At 39.2% G+C, this 24742-nt stretch overlaps 2 long non-coding RNA genes across 4 annotated transcripts; one reads left to right on the forward strand and one right to left on the reverse strand.

The window, feature by feature from the left end:
* Nucleotides 1-6810: 6810 nt before the first annotated feature.
* Nucleotides 6811-18922, reverse strand: LOC140606482 (uncharacterized). Of its 2 annotated transcripts, none has more exons than XR_012008814.1 (2): nucleotides 18796-18922; nucleotides 6811-7467 (listed from the first exon to the last, which is right to left on the reverse strand). It is a non-coding gene; the product is annotated as an uncharacterized lncRNA (long non-coding RNA). The 2 variants fall into 2 exon arrangements; XR_012008813.1 differs by lacking the exon at nucleotides 18796-18922 and adding an exon at nucleotides 7704-15517.
* LOC140606474 (uncharacterized) lies at nucleotides 18910-23999 on the forward strand. Of its 2 annotated transcripts, none has more exons than XR_012008798.1 (4): nucleotides 18910-19102; nucleotides 21006-21121; nucleotides 21533-21620; nucleotides 22937-23999. It is a non-coding gene; the product is annotated as an uncharacterized lncRNA (long non-coding RNA). The 2 variants fall into 2 exon arrangements; XR_012008799.1 differs by having other exon boundaries at nucleotides 21533-21615.
* Nucleotides 24000-24742: the final 743 nt, after the last annotated feature.

The raw sequence follows: 24742 nt of genomic DNA on the forward strand, positions 1-24742 counted from the left end.
CCTGGGAATACTTCAGAATGCACAGGACTAGGGGCTGTGAACGGTCACAGGGCACATTTCCCCTTCCAGCTTCTGCTCTTGATCACAAACAGCAGAATGAAAGGATATGCTGTTTCCCTTTAGGACCTGAGTTGTTACCTCAGTGATTTTCACTCTCTTTCTAAAAAACCTGCTAGCATAGCCATGCTCATGGTTAATACCCTCAGGAAATATTTCCATTGACAAGGGGTGCCATTGTGCTACTTCCCATAAAAGGGTAATCATGCCCGTGGCTTCTTTGGGACTTGGATCCTTGCAAGTTTTTCAGTCACCTTTGTCCAAGAAGAAAGGGCACAGTCAAGGTGTAGAGTCTGCCAAACTCAGTCAAATATCCTGAAATGTGTTCCAACATTTGGAATTTGACAAGATTCCCAAGGACATCTGGCTTTGGTCCCCCTTCTCCCTTAATTACTGAGCCCAAACAGAAAATGTAATCCATCTACTTCAGAGTCATTTTCCCAAAACTCATCCAAATTTTCCTTAGTAAGCCTATTAGATGTCTTTGTCTTCGTGGGCCTAACACCTTCCTTCTCACGTTTTATTTCTTGGAACTAGGAAGCAGACAGAGCCAAGGGCAACAGGGCTCCATTTCAAACACAAGACACAATCTATAAAATCAGGTGCTGGCGGTGGAGGGTCAAGAGTCTCACTCCCAGAATTACAGCTGTGACACCTCTGAGGGGGAACTAAGGGAGTCTCTAGGACAAATGTACCCTTGCAAGGACAGAGAACACAACTAAGGACAGATTCTCTCCAACCCATATTCAGTAGCACCCGGGGCCAACGCCTTACCACAGTTCACGGTGACAAACGCAGAAGCAGAGATTTCACTAACTCCTGCTGTTGGTGGTGGTCATATGGCGAACACTGGACTTGGAACACAAGAAAGCCTGCAAGATCCACCTAAGACCTTTTCATATGGCCCTGAATCTCAAAGTAAGACAAAAATGGGTCCAAGTCCTAACTCCTAATAAACCACTTACTAGTTTTGTGTCCTTGGGCAAGTTCCCTAATATCTCTGAACTCGTGTTTTCCTGCTGTAGATAAAGATTATAAAACCTTTCTTGCATTTTTATTATAACACTTAGGTAAATTTATAAAGCTTAGCACAGTGCCTGGCATTGGAAAGTACTCAGGACAGCTATTTGTTTTGTTATTTTTCATTTTTATAATACTTATATTGAGATAGAATTCACATACCGCACAATTTATGCATTGAAAGTATACACTTCAATAACTTTTCATATATTCACAAAGTTACACGACCATCACCAAAGTCAACGTTAGAACGTTTTATCACCACAAAAGTAAACTCCATTCCATTAGAAGTCATTCACAGTTCCCCTAAACCTAGGCAACCACTCATCTCTTCTTTTCCCTATGGATTTTCCTGTTCTGGACATTTCATACAAATGGAATGATATAATACATTATCCTTTGTGACTGACTTCTGTTACTTAACATAATGTTTTCCAGGTTCGTCCATGCTGTAGCACCTATAGTTCACTTCACTTTATTGTTGAATATATGCCATGATGCCACTGTGTGGATCTCTTCATCTCTTTTTATTGTTTAATATTATTATTCCATTGTGTCGATATACCATATTTTAATTATTCATTCATCACTTATCAAAAATGTGGATTATTTCCTTTATTTGGTTTTTATGAATAATGCTGCTATCAACATTCACGTACAAGTTATGTGTGAAACTTCATATCTCTTGGGGAGATCTTATGGTGACGTTACCTCCATGTTTAACCTCTTAAGGAACTGCAGATGTTTCCAAAGTGAATGCACCATTTTAAAGTTCGTTTGATAGCATATGAGGATCTCATTTCTTTCCAATCTACCAATACTAATGTTTGTCTTTTTCATTACAGCCATTGTAGTGGGCATGAAGTGGTACTTCACCGTGGATTCAATTTTTATTTTCGCAATGGCTAATGATGTTCAGCTTCTTTTATGTGCTTATTGGACATTTGTATGTCTTCTTTGGGTAAACGCCAATTCAGATCCATTTTTATTTTAATTGCTTTTTTGTCTCTTTATTACTGAGTTGGCAATATTTACATATTTCAGATATAAGCCTGTTATCGATATATGATTTGTAAACAGTCCTCCCCATTCTGTGGGTATCTTTTCACTTTCTTGATGGTATCCTTTGAAGCAGAAAATTTATTGTTTTGATGAAGTCTAGTTTATCTATTTCCTTTTGTTGCTTATGCTTCTCATGTCAAATCCAACATTATGAAGATTTTCCCTATAAAGTCTTCTAAGCATTTTATAGTTTTAGCTCCTACATTTAGTCTTGGATCTATTTTGAAATAATTTTTATATATGTTGTGACACTGGAATAGTCCAACTTCATTCTTTTGTATGTGGATAGCCAGTTTTCCCAGCACCATTTGTTGATGAGGTTAACTTCCGCACTGAATTTTTGGTACTGCCTGTGGAAAATAAGTTGATTATAAATGAGAACTTTCATTTCTGATTCTTTTCTTTTAATTTTTATTTTTTTATTTTTTGTTTTTTCTTTTCTGATTTTTGATACTAATCCACTGATCTACATGTTAATCTCATGCCAGTACCACACTGTCTTGGATCAATGTTGATTTGTAGTAAGTTTTGAAATCAGAAACTATGAATCTTCCAACCTTTTCCTTCTGTTTCAAGATTGTTTTTCCATAAATAAGATCACATCACCTGCAAATAAAGACAGTTTTATGTCTTCCTTTCCAAACTGGATGCCCTCTATTTCTTTTTCTTACCTAACTGCCCTGACCAGAACCTCCAGTACAATTTCTCAATAGAGGCAGCAAGAGCAGACAACCTTGTCTTAGCCTGGATCTTAGAGGAAAAGCTTTTAGCCCTTCATCATTAAGAATGATGTTCACTATGGGTTGTTCACGGATGCTCTCTTTCAGGTTGAGGAAGTCTCCTATTCTAGTTTGTTGAATGTTTTTATCATAAAGGTTGTTATTGTTATTACACAAAAATGCAGCTGTTCTCTCCTTTCCCTTTTTTCCTCTCTTCTTTCCCTTTTATGATTTCTTTCCAGAGCCTGGTAGGACACCAGGATGACATCAGGGAAGCGGAAACCATGGGCTGCTGTGCATCCATTCCCAAAAGTGCTCTATGAGCAAGCATCTGCCACCTTCTCCCTCCTGTCTGCACTCCTGACCTAGATAGGTGCCCTTGTTGTTCTGGCACAAGTTGCTTCCCTTCCACTTTGGCCTGCTTTGCTGGCCCACTGCATTCTGATTCTAGGTGACTGGCTTCCTGTCACTCTTCTTCAGGGTTCAGATCCCTGTCTACCTCATTACAGGTGTCCTAGACTACTCTGGCAGCCAATGGTATTTGGAAAGCTAAAGGCTGTTTTCCAGGCAGTAGAATTTCCTTTTTATTCCATACCAGTTTGATTCCATGAATATATCACGAGAACTTTTTAATGCCAAGTATTGAGCTCGTTTGATCCTATTATTAATAATAACTCCATCATGTTGTTTTTACTTTGGTCCCATTTTACAGAACAGAAAGCTGAGGCTCCATGTGGCCGGCCAATTTGTCTGAGGTTACATACATAGTAAGTGGCAGAGCCAGAATTTGATGACATTTCTGTCTGGGTGGAGCAAAAGAGAGGAACATGCATCTAGTTGTAATGGCTAAGACAAAACTCAGGGCATTAGTTGCCATATTGGAATAGCTAGGAACTAGGAAAGTGGTACACCTCATTCCAAATACAAGGCTTCTGTTGCTCCTGTGTGCCAACTTGTCCAGACTTATCTTGCAAAAACATATGCCCACCCATCCAAGACACGCTGAACCACATCATGCTATCTCTACTGCTGTACCTTCCATATGCTGTTATCTCTGCCTCAAAAACACTCTCTTCTACTCAACTGCCAACTTTTAGATGCCTGACTAATTTCTATTCCTATTGCAAACCCAATACAAGAATCACTTTTCCTGGGAACTCCTTCTGATCCACACCAGACTGTGTTTTGTTATATCCCATACATACCTTTGCTATAGACTCACCACTTTTGCTTTCTCCCCCTCAACAAATTACCAGTAAACCATGAGCACCTTCAAGGTGGGGCCATAGTTAGTTCTCTTCTGTCTCCCAGTAGAGTTCCTGGCCCTATGTTTTTTCAAATAACTAACTGAATCTTAAGGATGAGCCCCTATAAACAGATGCCATCTCTGGTAGAAGGTTTAAAGCATCTCTCGGTAAACCAACCCAAATAAATGAATATTTGGGACTTTTTGTTCACTTCTATTATGGAGAATCTGATTCTTAAAACAAGAGGTTCAGGCCTATGAAATTTGAACCTAAAACAGTAAAACCACCTTTGCACTCTGCAAAATACAACTCACAGTCACCAGATCACCAAGAGACAGACCTCAGGAAAGAGGATAATAGAGGAGGAAATGAAGATTCTCACTTTAAATACAAAAAAGATCACCCTCATGTTCTTAACACGTAGGGATCCACTGTCAGAGCCAGAGATGACTTTGAGATTAAATGGTACAAGCCATCCATTTCTTTAGCTTCTAAACAAAAATGAGAATTTTATTTCTGACTCAAGTCATCTCAGGGAAAAGATGCCAGCTACAAGGTGTTTAGGGGGGCTCTCTGTGGCAACTCTGAGAGCAAAGCTTTAATGTGCCATCTTTTGCTTTCTTCTCTAAGAGAAAGCTGTGAGGTCAGGCCCAAGATGACAATGCCAAACAGCTCCCAAAAGGTTCTTGGTCTTAATATTTAACAATTTCCCCTCAAACCCTGGCACATCATGGGTTGAAGATACACATTATTTTCATTTAGACAAGAATTCTGAAGTACTGGGTATTTTTGGGAGGGCTTTCTGTTAAATGTTAAAGAAAACATGGTTTTAAGATAGATTACCCCTGGTCATTTATCTAATAGACCATACTGCGATCTGTAAGCTCCATCCTTCTTGCAGCTTTCACATTCTATTAAAATGGGATCTTCTACCAGGAAATTTACTCAGACAGGGGAGTTAATTTGAGGTTGAAACTGTAAAGTGGCCAATTATCTCTCTGCCTTTGGGTGTATACAATCTTTACCCCAAGCTTTGGAAATAAAGACAACATTTAGCAAATATTCTTTCCTCAAAGCTAATGAGTTAAAAAGAATAACAGATAACAGTATATTGGGAAAAAATTACATGGTCTTTAGTGCATTTTAGTGTTATTGCCTGTTAACACACAGTGGTTACCGAGAGTTGGCCAACTCATGAGAGAACTCCAATCTTCTAAGGAATCAATTTCTGAATTGTTGAGTTTATGGTGTCTGAGTGATATCGTTGAACAGGCTGGGAGTACAGGAGACCATGTCTGTGCAATCTGACCTAGGGGAAGCTATGAATCATAGGTTGTCCTTCCGTCTGATAATATCCAGACCATCAGCACACTCTGGGTAATGACATTTGAGGCTTTTCATCCAGGACTATCCAGTTTCCTACTTCATGGGTTATACTGGTCCTAGGACCAGGTAATCTAATACACCTAATATAAGTAACAATCTAACTTTACTCAAAGTCCTACTAGATAGAAGGTCTTTGCCAGCCTCTGTGGAAGAACAGCAGGATGCTTAACTAGATCTTTGATTCCATTTATATGTAATGTCCTGGATAGGCAAACTCAGAGAGGCAAAAAGCACACTCCTGGTTTCCTAGAGCTGGAAGGAAGGAGCCTTGGGGAAAGCTGGCTTAAAGGATGTGGGGTTTCTTTCTAGAGGTACTGAAAAAATTAATTGTGGCTAGGCTTGCCCAAATCTGGGAATATACTAAAAACCTGTGAACTGTACACTTTAAATGGGCAAATTGTATGGTATTTGAATGATACCTTTAAAGCTGTTACAATCAAACAAACAAACAAACAAACAACACTTGCCCTCACAAAAAGAAGAAAGACATTAATACCAGTTAGAAAATAAAGACAGGTGCCACAGAATGCTAAGGAAGATCCAAAACTGCTTACTTTCTTCCACCTTTGGAGGATTTTCCTTTTCCAGGGACCATCACAATCTCTCTTGGTGCATGTTTAGGTTCAGGGGGTAGGAGAGAAGGCCTTAGAGGAGAAGAGAGCTTCTTGTAACTGAACAGAAATGAAACCCATGGGGCAGTTCGGGTGGCTCAGTGGTTTAGCGCCACCTTCAGCCCAGGGTGTGATCCCAGAGACCTGGGATCGAGTCCCACTTCCCACGTTGGGCTCCCTGCATGGAAGCCTGCTTCTCCCTCTGCCTGTGTCTCTGCCTCTCTCTCTCTTTCTCTGTCTCTCATGAATAAATTAAAAAATATATTTAAAAAAAAGAAAAAAAAGAAATGAAACCCATGAGAGCACAGCAAAAGATGTCCTGGCCACAGAAATATCAGTCTTGGGCCTCTCAGTGGAGTCCCTGTGCAACTCACTACCCCCTCACAGCTGATCACAAGCAAGGTATTTTATTTAAAGGGGAAAAGAGAGAAGGGTGATTTTATGTCAGGCTGAGAGGTAGCTCCTGTTACTTGAGGCCTCTCCATTCTAAAGACAACTTCTAGAAGAGCACTATCCCCAACCCCATTTAGCTTCCCATGTTCCTGGGGCAAAGGGCTCTGGCATCAGGGCTGTGCACAAAGTAGATCAACCAGAACTAGTCCTGTAGTGACTTGTAAGCTAAAATATTGCTCCATGAACAGATGAACAAACCTATTTTCCAGGCCATGCAAGCGATCATGGAAGAAGAAGACAGAAGAAGAAAGTATATTTCATGCTACATGATTTACCTTTTATTGGAGTAAGCTTACTGTATTGAAAAAGAGCCATCACCACCCTCACCTTCACTGAAGTGGCTGGCCCCTCTCTGCCACCATTTTTTCTTTGTTTGTTTATTCCCCTGATTTTCAATATTTACTAAAAAGCAAATCGGTCAGGTATATTTAACATACATAATTCCAAGCATTTTTAAAGGTGATCCTTTTTAAACTTTTAAATTAACTGAAATATTCTAAATGACAAACTGCTTTCATAGGTCACATTAAACTGCCAAGCAACATGGCATGTGAGTACTTTAAAGAAACGTTCATCAAGAGATTTTTCTACAGGAGTGTGGACGTGCATTCCACGTTTGGGTTCCTCACTAACCAGGGACCGCTGCTTCCTCACTCTGACAATAAAGACCTGTCACCATTTCTTGCTGTTCTTGGTCTCTACCTTTCTTGTAGCTGGAACAAAGACTGGGCTGAGGGTGGAGTTCAAGAGATGGTGCACCACGGGCAGAGAACTCATTCTTTCCTCTCCTCTGGGAAGGGCCTGCAACTGGGTAATGGTCCTGTCAGTTCCGTACTGGAGTTCTTCAAAGCTTGTGGGGCAAACTCAGCTGCGTGGTGTGTTGCCACCCTTGCTCTTCGGATCCCCATTTCCCTGGAAGAACCAAGGAGAGAGAGCTCTCTTTTCCAGTGCAGGCCACCAGCCTCCTTCCATGACAACACAAGCATTGGCTTTGGGAAGTTGCCAACTTTCTCATGTGGGACTTGAACCCTTGGCCTCCCACCCCAAAGTAATGATGCTACCAGCCGAGTGACACAGGCCTATTTCCTGAGTCAATGGACTGAACAGGTCCAAAGGTATGCAAGGCATTTCTCTCCCCCTGGCCTCACCCAGCCTTGGCATGGCTGCTGGCATCGCCAGAGCTGTCCTCCCCCGTGAGCAGTTGCTGGGCCACCGCCAAGCTTCCACAGAGCTGTTTGTCAGCTCATTAGTGCATTTCTTTCCTTTCAGATTTCCTAACTTGAAAATAACTAGAATAAAAACTCACTTTAATGAATGGTTTTGAGCCTTTTTCCCTTCTCCCCTCTTCTCCTACCTAACAGCTGTTTTACTTTTAATGGGACCCATAACTCCATGGCAGGGCAAACAACTTAACATTTCCCTTAATTTTCAGGCCTTTACCCCCTAGAAAAGTTGTGAATCCACTCATACTCTAGAATGGAGATAAAAATATCAGGATATCAATGAAAAGAAGACAGGAAAATAGGCTTTTGTCCTGCACCCACTGAGTTAGCTTTTGATAACTGTTTTTAAGAAATATGGGACAACATGGAGAAACACTCTCTTCTACCATTACAGTCACATAAAAATGGTAGCTATATGGGGTAAGATTAGCAAGAAGTATAAAAACCTAAAATAGAATGTCAATATTCTTTCACCCCAGTTATAATACTGTTTAAATAATGTCTCTTCTTAGAGAACTAGTCACTTATTAAAATGTAATGACATTCCTATTATAGGAGTCCCAGAAGATGAACTGAGAGAAAAAGGGGTGGAAGGTTTATTTGAACAAATTATGACTGAAAACTTCCTTAATCTGGGGAAGGATACAGACATCAAAATCCAAGAAGCCTGGAGAATTCCCTTTAATTTCAACAAAAGCCAACCATTGGTAAAGCATATCACAGTCAAATTCAAAAAACACAAGATAATGAAAGAATCTTGAAACTAGGAAGGGAAAAAAGTCCTTAACCTACAAGGGAAGACAGATCAGGTTCATAGATCTGTCCACAGAAACTTGGCAGGCTAAGAAGGAGTGGAAGGAAATATTCAACGTGCTGAATGGGAAAAAATATGCAGCCAAGAATTCTTTATCCATTAAGGCTGTCATTAGAAATAGAAGGAAAGATAAAATGTTTCCCAGACAAACAAAAACTAAGGGAGTTTGTGACTACTAAAGCAGCCCTGCAATAAATTTTACGGTGGACTCTTTGAGTGGAAAAAAAAAAAAAAAGACTAAAAGCAACAAAGACTGGAAAGGATCAGATAATATCACCAGAAACACTACTCTGCAGGTAACACAATGGCACTAAATTCAGATCTTTCAATAATCACTCTGAATGTAAATGAACTAAATGCTCCAATCAAAAGACACAGGGCAGGGTACCAGAATGGAAAAAAAAAAAAAAAAAAAAAAAGAAGACTCATTGATATGTTGTTACAAGAGACTCATTTTTTATCTCAAGACACCTACAAATTGAAAGTGAAGAGAGGGAGAAACATCTATCATGCTAATGGACATCTAAAGAAAGCTGGAATAGCCATACTTATATCAGACAAACTAGATTTTAAAACAAAGACTGTAACAAGAGATGAAGAAAGGCATTATATCATAATTAAGGGGTCTATCCATCAAGAAGATCTAACAATTGTAAATATTTATGCACCCAATTTGGGAGCACTCAAATATGTAAATCAACTAATAATAAACATAAGGAAACTCACTGATAATAATACAGTAGTAGTAGAGGACTTTATCACACCACTTTGACAATGGACAGATCAGCTAAGCAGAAAATCAATAAGGAATGGCTTTGAATGACACATTGGATCAGATGAACTTAATAGACATATTCAGAGCATTTCATCCTAAAGCAGCAGAATACACATTCTTTTCAAGCACACATGGAATACTATCCAGAATAGATCACATACTGGGTACAATTCAGGCCTCACCCAGTACAAAAAGATTGAGATCATACCATTCATATTTTCAGATCACAATGCTATGAAACTTTAAGTCAAGCACTAGAAAAAATTTGGAAAAACCACAAATACATGGAGGTTAAAGAATATCCCACTAAATAATGAATGGATTAACCAGGAAATTAAAAAAGAAATTTTAAAAATACATGGAAGCAAATGGAAATGAAAATTTGACTGTCTAAAACCTTTGTAATGCAGTAAAGGCAGTCATAAGAGCAATACAGGCCTACCTCAAAAGCAAGAAAAGTCTCAAATACACAACCTAACCTTATACCTAAAGGGACTAGAAAAGGAACACCAAATAAAACCTAAAGCCAGCAAAAGGGAAACAATAAAGATTAAGGTAGAAATAAATGATACAGAAACAAAAAACCCCACTAGAATGGATTAATCAAACTAAGAGCTGATTCTTTGAAAAAATTAATAAAACCAATAAACTCCTAGCCAGACTTATCAAAAACAAAAGAAAAATGCCCTAAATAGATAAAACCATAAAGAGCATAGATCACAACCAACACAACAGAAATACAACTATAAGAAAATACTATGAAAAATTATGTGCCAACAAATTTGGCAATCTGGAAGAAATGGATGCATTCCTAGAGACATATAAACTACCAAAACTAAAAGAGGAAGAAAGAGAAAATTGGAACAGATCTATAACCACCAAAGAAATTGAATCAGTAATCAAAAATCTCCTAACAAACCAAAGTCCAGGATTGGATGGATTCCCAGGAGAACTCTACCAGACATTCAAAGAGTTAATTATTCTATTCGCCTCAAACTGTTCCAAAAAATAGAAATGCAAGGAAAACTTCTGAACTTATTCTACAAAGCCAGCATTAACTTGATTCCAAAACCAAAGACCCCTCTAAAAAGAAGAATTACAGGCCAATATCCCTGATGAACATGGACACAAAACTTCTCAATAAAATGCTAGCCAATTGAATTAAACAGTACAATAAAATAATTATTCACCACAGTCAAGTGTAATTTATTCCTGGGCTGCAGCAGTGGTTCAACATTCACAAATCAATCAACATGATATACCACATTAATAAAAGGAGGGATAAGAACCATAATGACAGGAGGGGGAAGGGCCAAGATGGCAGAAAAGTAGGGTACCTCTTGCTATCTGATCCCTTGAATTTAGCTAGATAACTATCAAATCATTTGAATGCTCTTTAATTCAACCTGAGGTGTAAGAAAAGAATTGCTGGAACTCTTCAAGTTAGAAAAGCAACCACGCACATTCTGCAAGGTAGGAGGTGCGGTGAAGTGAATCTAAAGTGATACATTAGAAGATAAACAGTAAAGGGGAGGGAGCCTCCAAAAGCTGGCACCAGAAAGTGATATAGCCCCAGAGTGCAAAATCATAACCCATAGAAATCTGTGCCAGTGAAAGGCATTCTTGCCTGAAAGATGCTCAGGTGGTAAATCGGGGCAATATGAGTTAGGGTAAATATACCTAATATATAGGATTTTATATATTATATTCCTATATGGATAAAATTACCCTATATAATCGGGTAAGTATGAGTTAGGACAGTGTGGTCTCAGGATCCCTGGAGTCACAGAAAGAATGTGGTTGCCTGAGCTGTTAAGAGTTCCCAAGCATTGGAGCAGGGAAACTGGTTACTTTCAGCAAGCCCAGGAGTGGGTTCTCAGCTTGGTTCACCATAAACCTTAGGCCATGGCCTAATTGGGTGACCGTTCTCCAGGTGGGGACCCTCCACCTTCCCCTGGGAGGGGCAGAGCAGGTGTGTGCACAATCCAGCGACCACTCTCCTGCTGGGGCCCTGCAAAGTGCAGAAACAGGGGACCCTCTGCTTTCCCCCAGGGAAGATCAGTGCAGGCACGCACTGCAAAAGTCTACAGAGTTTGGCACACACAAAAGTGAAGACTGCTTATCCCTGAGGGTTTACTGAAGAGAGGGGATCACAGTACTTCAGCTCTGGGGCTGGAGATCAGGTGCAGCCTTTTTTATTTTGACTCTCTAAAGAGGTGTAAAAAGCCTTCAGGGAATAAAAGCCACACAGAGCAACCAAAAACAGCTTACTCTGAGCCTGGCCCATGGCAAGGGGTGGTGCAACTCTGCCCAGGCAAAAACTCCTGAGAATCTGAGCAGCAGACGCCTCCCCCAGAAGACAAACAGGAAGAACAGTTGAACAGCAAGTTTACAGACCACACAGAACTGTAAAACTCCAGTGCTAGGGGAAAATAGTATATAGTATTTGAGGGTTTTTTTTACTCACATTTTATCTTTCAGTTTAAAATTTTCCATTTTTTTTCTTTTTTCATTTTTCAACTAGTTTCTTACTTTATCAACTCTTTAAGTCTTTTTTAAAAATTTTCATTTTTTACATTTACATTTTATAGATATATTCTACATTTTTGGCTTCCTTTCACTCTATTCAATTTTATTTTTGCATATATATAAATTTGCTTTCTCTACAATTTTGAGATTTAGTGTCTTCTAACACAGAGACCAAAATACACTCAGGATCAAGTGGATCGCACTGTTTTGTCCATCCTATGAGATTATATTCTCTCTTCCTCCCCACTCTTTTTCCTCTTTCCCCATTTTGTTTTCTTCTTTTTCATTCTCTCTCTCTCTCTCTCTCTCTCTCTCTCTTTCCTGGTTTCTGACCTCTTCGGATTTGTCTATTTTGCTTGGGTTGTGGGTGATACTTTTGATAGTGCTTACTGGCTCATTCATTCTTCTCTGGGCAAAATAACTAGAAGGAAGAATTTACAACAAAGAAGAACCAGAAGTAATACTTTCGGTCACAGATACAATCAATATGGATATAAGTAAAATGTTAGAGATGGCATTCAGGATAACAATTATAAAGTTACTAGTTAGGCTTGAAAAAAGCATAAAAGACACCAGAGAATCTCTTTAGTGCAGAAATGAGATCTAATCAGGCCGAAATTAAAAATGCTCTGAGATACAGGCTAAATCGTATGCTCTAACAGTTAGGGTAAATGAGGCAGAAGAGTGAGTAACTGACATAAAAGACAAGTTGATGGAAAGGAAGGAAGCTGAGGAAAAGAGAGAAAACCAACTAATGGACCATGACGGGAAGTTTTGAGAAATCAGTGATGCCATAAAACACAACAATATCAAAATTATTGGAGTACTTGAGGGAAAAGAAAGGGGGGGGGGGTTAGAAGGTATATTTGAGCAAATCATAACTAAGAATTTCCCTAATCTGGGGAAGGAAACAGGTATTCATGTACAAGAGATAGAACCCCTCCCAAGATCAAAAAATAGATTAACACCCAGACATATAATAGTGAAGTTTGCAAATTTCAGAGAGAAAGAAAAAATCATGAAACAGCTAGAGACAAGAGATTTCTAATATACAGGGGTAGGAACATTAGACTGGCATCAGACCTACCCATAGAGACTTGGCAAGCCAGAAAGGGCTGTCATGATATACACAGGGTACTAAATGAGAATAACAAGCAGGCAAGAATACTTTATCCAGCAGGGGTGTCATTCAGAATGGAAGGAGAGATAAAGAACTTCCAGGACAGAAAGAAACTGAAAGAATATGTGACCACCAAGCCAGCCCTGCAAGAAATATTAAAGGCAATCCTGTAAGCAAAGAGAGAACCCAAGAGCAACATAAACCAGAAAGAAACAGCGACTTTACAGATATACAATGGCACTAAGTTCATATTGTTTAGTACTTACTATGAATGTAAATGAGCTAAAATGCTCTGATCAAAAGACACAGGGTATCAGATTGGATAAAAAAGCAAGACCCATCCATATGTTGTCTACAAGAGACTCATTTTAGACCCAAAGATATCTCTAGACTGAAAGTGAGAGAGTGGAAAACCATTTATCATGCTAATTGACCTCAAAAGAAAGCTAGCATAGTAATATTCATATCAGACAAATTGATTTTAGACCATAGACTGTAGTAAGAGATGAAGAGGAAAAAAAAAAAAAGAGAGAGAGAGATGAAGAGGGATATCTTATTTAAAGGGGCTATCCGGGATCCCTGGGTGGCGCAGCGGTTTGGCGCCTGCCTTTGGCCCAGGGTGCGATCCTGGAGACCCGGGATCGAATCCCACGTCGGGCTCCCGGTGCATGGAGCCTGCTTCTCCCTCTGCCTGTGTCTCTGCCTCTCTCTCTCTCACTGCGTGCCTATCATAAATAAATTTTAAAAAATTTTAAAAAAATAAAAATAAAATTAAAAAAATAAAGGGGCTATCCAACAAGAAGATATAACAACTATAAATATTTATTCCCCTATCTTTGGAGCAGGCAATTATATCAATCAAGTACTAACCAAATTAAGGAAACACATTGATAATAATATAATAATAAGGGACTTTAACACCCCCACTCACTGCAATGGACAAATCATCTAAGCAGAAGATCAACAAGGAAACAGGGCTTTGAATGATATATTGGACCAGATGGACTTCACAGATATATACAGAGCATTCCATCTTAAAGCAACAGAATATGCATTCTTCTCAAGCACACATGGAACATTCTTCAGAATAAATCACATGCTGGGTCACAAATCAGGTCTCAACCAGTACCATAAGGTTGGGATCACTCCCTGCATATTTTCTACCACAGTGCTTTGAAACAGGACCTCAATCACAAGAGGAAATTTAGAAAGAACTCAAATACCTGGAGGTTAAAGAAAATCCTACTAAAGAATGAATGGGTCAACCACGAAATCAAAGAATAAATTTGAATATTCATGGAAATTAATGAAAATGAAAACACAAGTATTCAAAACCTTTGTGAGAAGGCAAAGGTGGTCCTAAGGGGGGAGTGCATTGCATAACAGCCCTCTTTCAAAAACTTAGAAAAATTTCAAATACACAAGCTAACCCTACACCTAAAGGATCTGGAGAAAAAACAGCAGATAAAACCTAAACCAAGCAGGAGAAGAGAAATAATAAAGACTAGAGCAGAAATCAATGTAATAGAAACCAGAAGAACAGTAGAACAGATCAACAAAACTAGAAGCTGCTTCTTCAAAAGAATTAGAAAGATGGATAAATCCCTAGTCAGACTTATCAAAAATAAAAGAGAAAGGCCCGAATTGATAAAATCATGAATAAAAGAGGAGAGACCACAACCAACACCAAGGAAATTTGAACAATTTTAAGAACATATTATGAGCAACTATATGCCAAGAAATTAGGCAATCCGGAAAAAGATGGGTGCATTCCTAGAAACTTATAAACTACCAAACTAAAACAAGAAATAAAAAATCTGAACATACCCACAACCAACAAGGAAATTAAATCAGTAATAAAAAAACTTCCCAAAAAATAAGAGTCCAGGGCCAGATGGCTTCCCAGGGGAATTCTACCAAACATTTAAAGAATGAATACCTATTCTTCCGAAGCTTTTTCAAAAAATGGAAGGAAAACTTCCAAACCCTATGAGGTCAGCATTACCTTGATACCAAAACCAAAGTCCCATCAAAAGGGAAAATTATAGACCAATATCCCTGATGAACATAGATGCAAAAATCAGCACGACACATTACATTAATAAAAGAAAGGACAAGAACCATATGATCCTTTCAATTGAGGTAGAGAAAGCATTTGACAAAATATTGCATCCTTTCTTGATTAAAACTCTTCATGGTGTAGTGATAGAGGGAACATACCTCAATGTCATAAAAGCTATATATGAAAAGCCCACAATGAATATCATTCTCAATGGGGAAAACTGACGGATTTTCTCCTAAGATCAGGAACACGACAGGGATGTCCACTCTCACCACTGCTATTCAACATAGTATTAGAAGTCCTAGACTCAGCAATCAGGCAACAACAACAACAAAAAATAAAATAAAAGGCATTCAAATTGGCAAAGTCAAACTCTCCCTCTTTGCAGATGACATGATACTGTACATAGAAAACCCAAAAGCCTCCATCCCAAGATTGCTAGAACTCATACAGCAATTCGGCAGTGTGGCAGGATACAAAATCAATGGACAGAAATCAGTTGCATTTCTTTACACTAACAATGAGCCTGAAGATAGAGAAATTAGGGATCAATCCCATTTACAATTGTACCAAAACCATAAGATACCTAGGAAAAAACTTAATAATCAAAGAGATAAAGGATCTAAATAATAATCTAATCTAAAAACTACAGAATATTTATGAAGGAAATTGAAGACACAAAGAAATGGAAAGCTATTCCATGCTCATGGATTGGAAGAACAAATACTGTTAAAATGTCTATGCTACCTAAAGCAATCTACACATTCAATCCAATCAAAATACCATCAACATTTTTTGCAGAGCCGAAACAAATAATCCTAAAAATTTTATGGAACCAGAAAAGACCTCAAATAGCCAGAGAAATATTGAAAAAGAAAACCAAAGCTGGTAGCATCACAAAGCCAGACTTCAAGCTATATTACAAAGCTGTAATCCTCAAGACAGTATGGTACTGGCACAAAAACAGACACATAGATCAATGGAACAGAATGGAGAACCCAGAAATGGGCCCTCAGCTCTATGGTAAACTCTTTGACAAAAAAGGAAAGGATATCCAATGGAAAAAAGACGATCTCTTCAATAAATGGTGCTGGTAAAATGGGACAGCCATGTGTAGAAGAATGAAACTGGACCATGTTCTTACACCATATACAAAAATAAATTCAAAATGAATGAAAAACCTTGATGTGAGACAGAAATCCATCAAAATCCTAGAAGATAACACCTTGGCCACAGCAATTTCTTGTTAGACATGTCTCCAAAGGCAAGGGAAACAAAAGCAAAAATCTTGGGACTTTATCAAGATAAAAAGCTTCTGAACAGCAAAGGAAACAGTCAACAAAACTAAAAGGCAACCTAAAAATGAGAGAAGATATTTGCAAATAACACATCAGATAAAGGGACAGTATCCAAAATCTATAAAGAACTTATCAAACTCAACACCCAAAGATCAAAGAATCCAGCCAAGAAATAGGCAGTGTCTTCTGACATGAACAGACATTTCTCTAAAAAAGACATACACACGGCCAACAGACACATGAAAAAGTGCTCCACAGCACTTGTCATCAGGAAAATACAAATCAAAACCACAATGAGACACCACCTTACACCAGTCAGAATGGCTAAAATTAACAAAACAGGAAACAACAAATGTTGGCAAGGATGCAGAGAAAGGTGAATCCTCTTACACTGTTGGTGGGAATGCAAACTGGTGCAGCCACTCTGGAAAACAGTTGGAGGTTCCTCAAGATGTTAAAAATAGAACTACCCTATAATCCAGCAATTGCACTACTAGGTATTTACTCCAAAGATATAAATGTATTGATCTAAAGAGGCACCTGCACCCCAATGTTTATAGCAGCAATGTCCACAATAGCCAAAGTGTGGAAAGCGCTGAGATGTCCATTGACAGATGAATGGATAAAGATATGGTACACACACACACACACACACACACACACACACACACACACGTCTTTGACAAACACTAAGGAATATCCAATGGAAAAAATACAGTCTCTTCAACAAATGGTGTTGGGAAAACTAGACAGCAACATGCAGAAGAATAAAACTAGACCACTCTGTTATACCATACACAAAAATAAATTCAAAATGAATGAAAGACCTAAATGTAAAACAGGAAACCATCAAAATCATAGAGGAGGACAGGCAGAAACCTCTTTGTCCTTGGCCTTAGCAACTTCTTATTAGATACATTCAGAGACAAGGGAAACAAAAGCAAAAATGAACTATTGGGATTTCATCAAGATAAAAAGCTTCTGCACAGTAAAGGAAACAATCAACGAAACTAAAAGGCAGCCTATGGAATGTGCAAAGACATCTGCAAATGACATATTTGAAAAAGGGTTAGTATTCAAAATCTGTAAAGAACTTATCAAACTCAACTGCCCTGCCACCCTCCTCCCCCGCCAAAAAAAGAATACAGTTAAGAAATGGCAGAAAACGTGAGTCGACAGTTTTCCAAAGAAGACATACAAATGACTTACATACACACGAAAAGACGTTCAATATCACTAATCACCCGGGAAATAGAAGCCAAAACCACAATGTGATACCACCTATCACTTGTAACAATGGCTAATATTAACAACACAAGAAACGACAGGTGTTGACAAGGATGTGGATAAAGAGGAACCTTCTTGCACTGTTGGTGGGAATGCAAACTGCTGCAGCCACTCTGGAGAACAGTTTGGAGGTTCCTCAAAAAGCTAAAAATACACCCTAAGATCCAGCAATTGCACTACCAGGTATTCACTCAAAGAATACAAAAATGCAAATTTGAAGGAGTACCTGCACTGCAATGTCTATAGCAGCATTATCAACAATAGCCAAACTATGCTGAAAGCCCAAATTACCACTGACTGATGAATGGATAAAAAAAGATGTTGGATATATACAGAATGGAATATTATCAGCCATCAAAAAGAATGAAATCATGCCATTTGTAATGCCATGGATGGAGATAGAGTGTATTATGCTAAGTGAAACAAGTCAGTCAGAGAAAGATAAATACCATATGGCCTCACTCATATGTGGAACTTAAGAAAACAGATAAACATATGGGAAGGAGGTTAAAGAAAAAAAGGGGAGAGGGAAACAAGTCATAAGGGACTCTTAATGATAGAGAAAAAACTGAGGGTTGAAGGAGGGAGGTGGGTAGAGGATGGGCTAGATGGGTGGTGGGTATTAAAAAGGGCATTTGTGATGAGCACTGATGTTGTATGTAAGTGATGAATGACTGAATTATACTCCAAAAACCAGTACATTAAATAACTAAAATTTAAGTTCAAAAACATGAACAGGGACTACTATGTTCATAACTTACTTCATAGATACAGAATAAAAAATTATTCTACATCAAGTAATGTGATAAGCTCTAGGGATACAACAGTGAACAAGATAGATGGTATTTCCTTCCACATGAAATGTAGTTAAGAAATTACACAAATAATCAGACAATCGCCAAACAGTGTGACAAGTGTTGTAATAGGCGATTCAAGAAACGCTTACTGCGGGAAGTAGTACTGTCCACTGAGATGTGGAGTATGAATAAGCTTAGCAGTCGAGAGCATGGAAAGGATTTGAAGAGTGTGTCCAGTAGAGAGAGCAGAGAAGTAAGAACATGAACTATGTCCAGTGTGCTGCATTTAAAGGGTGAGGAAAGAGGATACATTGGAGTGGTGGTCTCCCGAATACCTAACATGCCTCCTTGTCTTTCCTGAGTGCTACTCAGAATACTCAGGCTTTGTGGGGGCACAAAGCCAATAGGTGCATTATTACTCTAGAATAATCAGAAGGGGGTCACAATATCTTAGAATTTAGAACTTCTATATCTTCCAAGCAACTAACTCAGCAGCTGCTAGAGGATAAAAGACCTGAGACTTGAAGAAACACTATTATCTTAGTATTTACATTGAAACCCAGCAGACTCCTTGAGGAAATATGAGTCTACTCAACCTTATTCAGAGCTACATCACAGGACTGAAGGAATAGTCTAAACTGGGTAATCTGGGAGATGCAGGGGATAGTAGGGTGAAAGTGATGGGGAGATGCATATTTGTTTATTTGGGGTGGCAGATAATCAGGGACTGGTTAGATATATCAATTCAGCATACCCTTGGTGCAATTAAGGGTAGCGTCATAGAGAGGGGATGTATAAGACTCCAAATCCTAGGTGCTTAAAAATTAAGAAGCTTCTGACTATACAGAAAGCACTGGCATTAAGACAAATACCTGAAATAAAAAAGTATACCGTATGAAGACAAAGAATCATAGGATCTCAGGGCTCAAACAGGCTTCTGAAGTGACCTGGCTATCTCTTTTGTTTCATAGAAATAAACAGAGACCAAGGGATGATGAATTCTAGTCATCATCCATGTAGGCACCCATGAATGATCTCTCATAAGCGCCTAAAGAGTGCACCCAGTCTTATAGGCAGGGAACTGAAAGATGGAAGAGCTGTGTTTCTCTGGCTACATAACCATTAATAGTAAGCTCTTTAAGATAGTTTGAGAAATGACATGATACAGTAGAAACATCAAGAGTAAAGGACACAGTACTGAACTTGTTCTTAAAGGAAGTATAGGGTTTTCACAGGTTTGAATGGGAAGATACTGCAGACAGAGCAATCAGGACACACAGACAGTAACATAAACATACTAAGTCAAGACAGGAATTGACAACAAAGCATTTACAAAATAGCAGCAATTTCAGGCCACCTGGTCAGGATATGAATGGCAGGCACTTCCTTAACATCAATCCCACACCTGAACAAGAAGGAAAGTGAAGGTGATGGATACATTCAAATCTTCTGATCCCATATTTGCTAACCCAAAGCATCCAGTACTGCATTATGGATTTGAGTTATGAGAAATTTTATTTTCCAAAGGGCAAAGGAATAAAAAAGCATAGATGGGTATTAACTACTTAATTCAGATTTGTAAGGAAGGAAATAATGGTATGTGCAAGGTAGATAAGTGAAAGACGTGGTAGAAATGGGGCAGGATGCATCTTAAATATGCTGAGTGTTTATGGACATAATTTTAGTTCGTTTTCACAACAGCAAGGGGTGTGAACATGATTAACTCCATTTCAGGGATGAGAAAAATCAAGGCTCAGAGACATTAAGAGACTTGCTGGGGGCACAAAGCCAATAGGTGCTGCATTCGGTTTGAGTCCTACCTAGTCCGTCACCAATGCAAGTGTTCTTTCTATTACATGATAACTTCTCCCAAGAGCCCTGGGGGGAAAAGGCTGTGGTGTCCTGAATTATGTAAAAAGTAAAGGAATGTAAAGAATTTTAACAAGGGCTGTGTACAATCCCATGGCTGAAGATAATAAAAGAAATAGAGCTTGTGAAGGATAGGCAAGTTTTCCTTCAACATTTATCATGAAAATTTTCGAACATACAGAAAAGTTCTAAGTGAACACTCATCAAACCACCACCTAGATTCTGCAAATAACAATACGTCATTTTTGCTTTATCAAGATTCAATTTTGTAAAGAAGTCAAAGTCTGAGTATATAATCACTGGCAATTATAATAAGTCTACAAAGGATTATAAAACCATGGTCAAGAACCATGTTTCTTCATTTAACTCAGAATAACAAAGCTTGGCTCTTGGCACAGAGCCGGCCCTTTATAAATCTTTAATGAATAAAGGGATATCATAATTCCAGTGAGTAAAAACGGGCTTCAGTTAAAGAAGCTAGTTTATTTACTTATTTTATTTTTTTAAGAAGCTAGTTTAGAATGCTCTCAGATAAATGAATAATGGAGGAGAAAATGTTCTATAGATGGAAGGAGTCACTATTCACTGGGCTTCAATATATCAAAGGAGATCATTTGGTAGAGGCAAGAATAAGTTGAAGCTAGTTTTCTGTGTCTCCCAACACACACTGCAACAGGATGTGGAGCTTAAAACTAACAGGGTAAAACTCATGAGAGAGAAGTGTGAAGCCTTTCATTTTGGCGGAGGATCAATTACACAAGTAGAGGCTGGGGCAACTGCTGCTTGACACAGGTGATATATTACAATTTGAAAGGAGGGTGGAAAGGGAACTGATTATTATGAGCCAATAGTGTAAATATATGGTACAAGAAAAAAAGGTTTCCCAGACTTAGACGGCATGGGAGGAAGCACAGAATATAAAAAGTAATAGTTTCACTTTACTCTGAATATTCTACTCAACACTGGGAGCCACAGGAGTGCATTCAATCAACAGGTCTATAGGAATAGAGGCGGTGGTTTTGGTGAGAAGGGGGTCAGAAAATTATTATAGAATCATTAAAGGAATCAGGGATATAAAGTACAGCATGATATCCATAGTTAACACCGCTGTATGTCATATAGCAGGTTGTTAAAGGAGTGGATCCTGGGAGTTCCCATCCCAAGGACAAATGCTTTTCTTTTCTCTTTATTGTGCCTACATAGATGATGGATGTTGGCTGAGCCTGTCATGGTGGTCATTTGGAAGCCTATGTAAATCGAGCCATCACACTGTATACCTTAAACTTGTATGGTGATGTATATCCATTGTTTCCCCAAAAGCTGAGGGAAAAAAAAAAAAAAACTTGGGATGTTTAGACTAAGGAGGACAGAATAAGGGAGAATGTGATCATGATTTTCAAGCAGAGCCAACAGAAAAGTAGAGCTAATGGTCTCAGATGGCAGCTAAGCTGACTGACTACATATATTCACACATTTATGGATATAAAATATAGTCATAGTTTATATTTTTATTTTATTTTATTTAAGATTTCACCCATTTATTCACGAGAGACACAGAGAGAGAGAGAGAGAGAGAGAGAGAGAGAGAGAGGCAGAGACACAGACAGAGGGAGAAGCAGGCTCCATGCAGGGAGCCAGATGTGGGACTCGATCTCGGGACTCCAGGATCATACCCTGGACCAAAGGCAGGTGCTAAACCGCTGAGCCACCCAGGGATCCCCTATCTTTTTAAATACATAAAATATACATGCAGAAATACAAACATCAGAATTAAACCATAAGGATTCAAACATAAGGATTATTATGTGTTATGGTCCAGAAACAAAGAGAAAACAGAAGAGATAAAATGCAAAGAAAGCTGGAGATCAGGACTCATAGGAAGAAAGGACTTGTCAAGGATAGGGACACAACAGGATATCCCACATTCAGAGGTAACCTACCTCTGATATTTCTCAAGACAGCAGGAGAGCAGTCAGGCGGATTAACCACCATCTACCCGCCCACCCTGTATACATACACACCCTAGAAACGGAGGAATCTGCCTCAAGATTCAATGGTGGGACCTTGAGACAGACACAATGTAGCTCCCAGGTACTGCTGCTGCAGGAGACCATGTGATGTCACCACAAGTCTTGCCATTCCCATTGGAAATTGGGTAGAGAGAGGGCCAATAGATATGGATCACACACTGCCTCTCCAGCAAGCCAAAAGCTGAACTTGCAATCTCAACTACAAAGAGGAACATAAAATAAACACTAAATATCCACGAAAAGTTTAGAGCATAAAAGGAGACAATAAATTCATAAAATAAAACTTATACCTGATGGGACGGCTGGGTCGCTCAGTGGTTGAGAGTCAACCTTCGGCTCAAGGCGTGATCCTGGGTCTGGGGATCGACTCCCGCATCCAGCTCCCTGAGAGGAGTCTGCCTCTCCCTCTGTCTATGTCTCTGCCTCTCTCTGTGTGTCTCTCATGAATAAATAAATAAAATCTTAAAAAAATAAAAATAAAATGAAAAATAAAACTTACACCTCAAGAAACAGAGTTAATGGGGCAATTAGAACTGGCTTATGGAGAAAAACTAGATAAGCTCCTCATTATTTCCAGGATGAAAGCTAAGGCCAGTAGATGAAACTACCAGGAAGTTGGACTTCAGCAGAGTGTGAAATAAGAACTTCTCAAAAAAGTATGTTAATCCAACAATGAACTTCAATAAAGCACACACTGCTCTCATCTTGACTCCGTCATATATTGCATGTTTTTCACATGCTTAAAAGCATAGAAAAATGCCTTATGAAAACAGAGCAACTTAGCTTAAAAAAAAGGTTAGCCAACAGACTAAAATTAACTGGCCCTGATTCCAGAGAATAGGAATAACCTATAATCACTGGGACTGGCAAATAGTCACCTACAATAAATATTTGTTGAATAAATGTAAGCACTATCAAGACAAATACATGTCCATCTTCTTCAAACAGGAACAAGAGGGGTATTGTCTGAATTTTCATTCTACCAGAAAAGTCAACAAATAAATACATAATATAAATGTTAAGTGGTCATAACTTCCATGAATAAATATACAAATGCATGAGGGGACAAAGAATTAAGTGTGATTAATATTGTTTCACTTGTTTTGTTTTGCAGCTGAGAGACTACTTTAAGAGGAGACACTTGAGCAGAGGCCTACATAAAGTGAAGCAGTGTATTAGAGTTATCAGTTGCGTGTAACAAATTACCCCAGAACTAACTGCCTTAAAATGAAACCTTTGCTATCTCGATGTTTCAGATGCCTGCACCGGTGCATGGGTTCAGCTGGTTCCAGTGTCCCTGGCTCAGCATCTCCTGCCAGGCTGCAAACAGGATGTCCTCTGGGACTGCAGTCATTGCAAAGCCCAACAGGGAAGGATCGACTTCCAGTCTCACTCAGATGGTTGTTGGCAGGATTCAGTGGCTCCTCGGTTGTTGGAATGACTGTCTCAGTTCAGACTGGCTGTTGGCCAAGAGTCCACCTTCAGGGATCCCTGGGTGGCGCAGCGGTTTGGCGCCTGCCTTTGACCCAGGGCGTGATCCTGGAGACCCGGGATCGAATCCCACGTCGGGCTCCCAGTGCATGGAGCCTGCTTCTCCCTCTGCCTGTGTTTCTGCCTCTCTCTCTCTCTCTCTCTCTGTGACTATCATAAATAAATAAAAATTAAAAAAAAATTAAAAAAAAAAAAGAGTCCACCTTCAGTTCTTTGTCACACCAGTCTCACCATAGGCCAGCTCACACATGGCAACTTGCTTCATTGGAACAAGTACGCCAGGAGAGCCAGAGAGAATTAAGCAAGGATGAGGTCACAGTCTTTTATAACCTAATGTCGATATGACATCCCATCACTGCTGTTACTCTTCAGAGAAAGCCTCTTCTATTCTAGTCCATTCTTTAGAAGCTAGTCATTAGGTCCAGCTCACATATGGGGAGGGGGGAGGACTACATAAAAGTGTTACTATCAGGAGTTGGGGGCCACTGAGAGCCATGTCAGAAAGCTGCCTACCGTTGGCAGAGCACTGTATACAAATCTGGGGCGGGATGTACAGCATTCCAGATGTTGGGAATAGCAAAGACCATAGCAATTTTGAGGTACAGAAACGAGGCTGGGGAGAAATCAGGAAAAGGAAGTGGAGCTTGAAAAGTAGGCAGGGGCCCGATCCTGTGTCACATGGAACTGTTCAGGTCCTGGTAGGTTTCTTTTTTTTTTTTTTTTTTTTTAAGATTTATTCATTTATTTATGATAGACATAGAGAGAGAGAGAGAGAGAGAGAGAGGCAGAGACACAGGAGGAGGGAGAAGCAGGCTCCATGCAGGGAGCCTGACGTGGGACTTGATCCTGGGACTCCAGGATCGCGCCCTGAGCCAAAGGCAGGTGCCAAACC

This window comes from Canis lupus, chromosome 16 (genome assembly GCF_048164855.1).
Source record: "Canis lupus baileyi chromosome 16, mCanLup2.hap1, whole genome shotgun sequence".
In the NCBI taxonomy this organism is placed as follows: domain Eukaryota; kingdom Metazoa; phylum Chordata; class Mammalia; order Carnivora; family Canidae; genus Canis; species Canis lupus.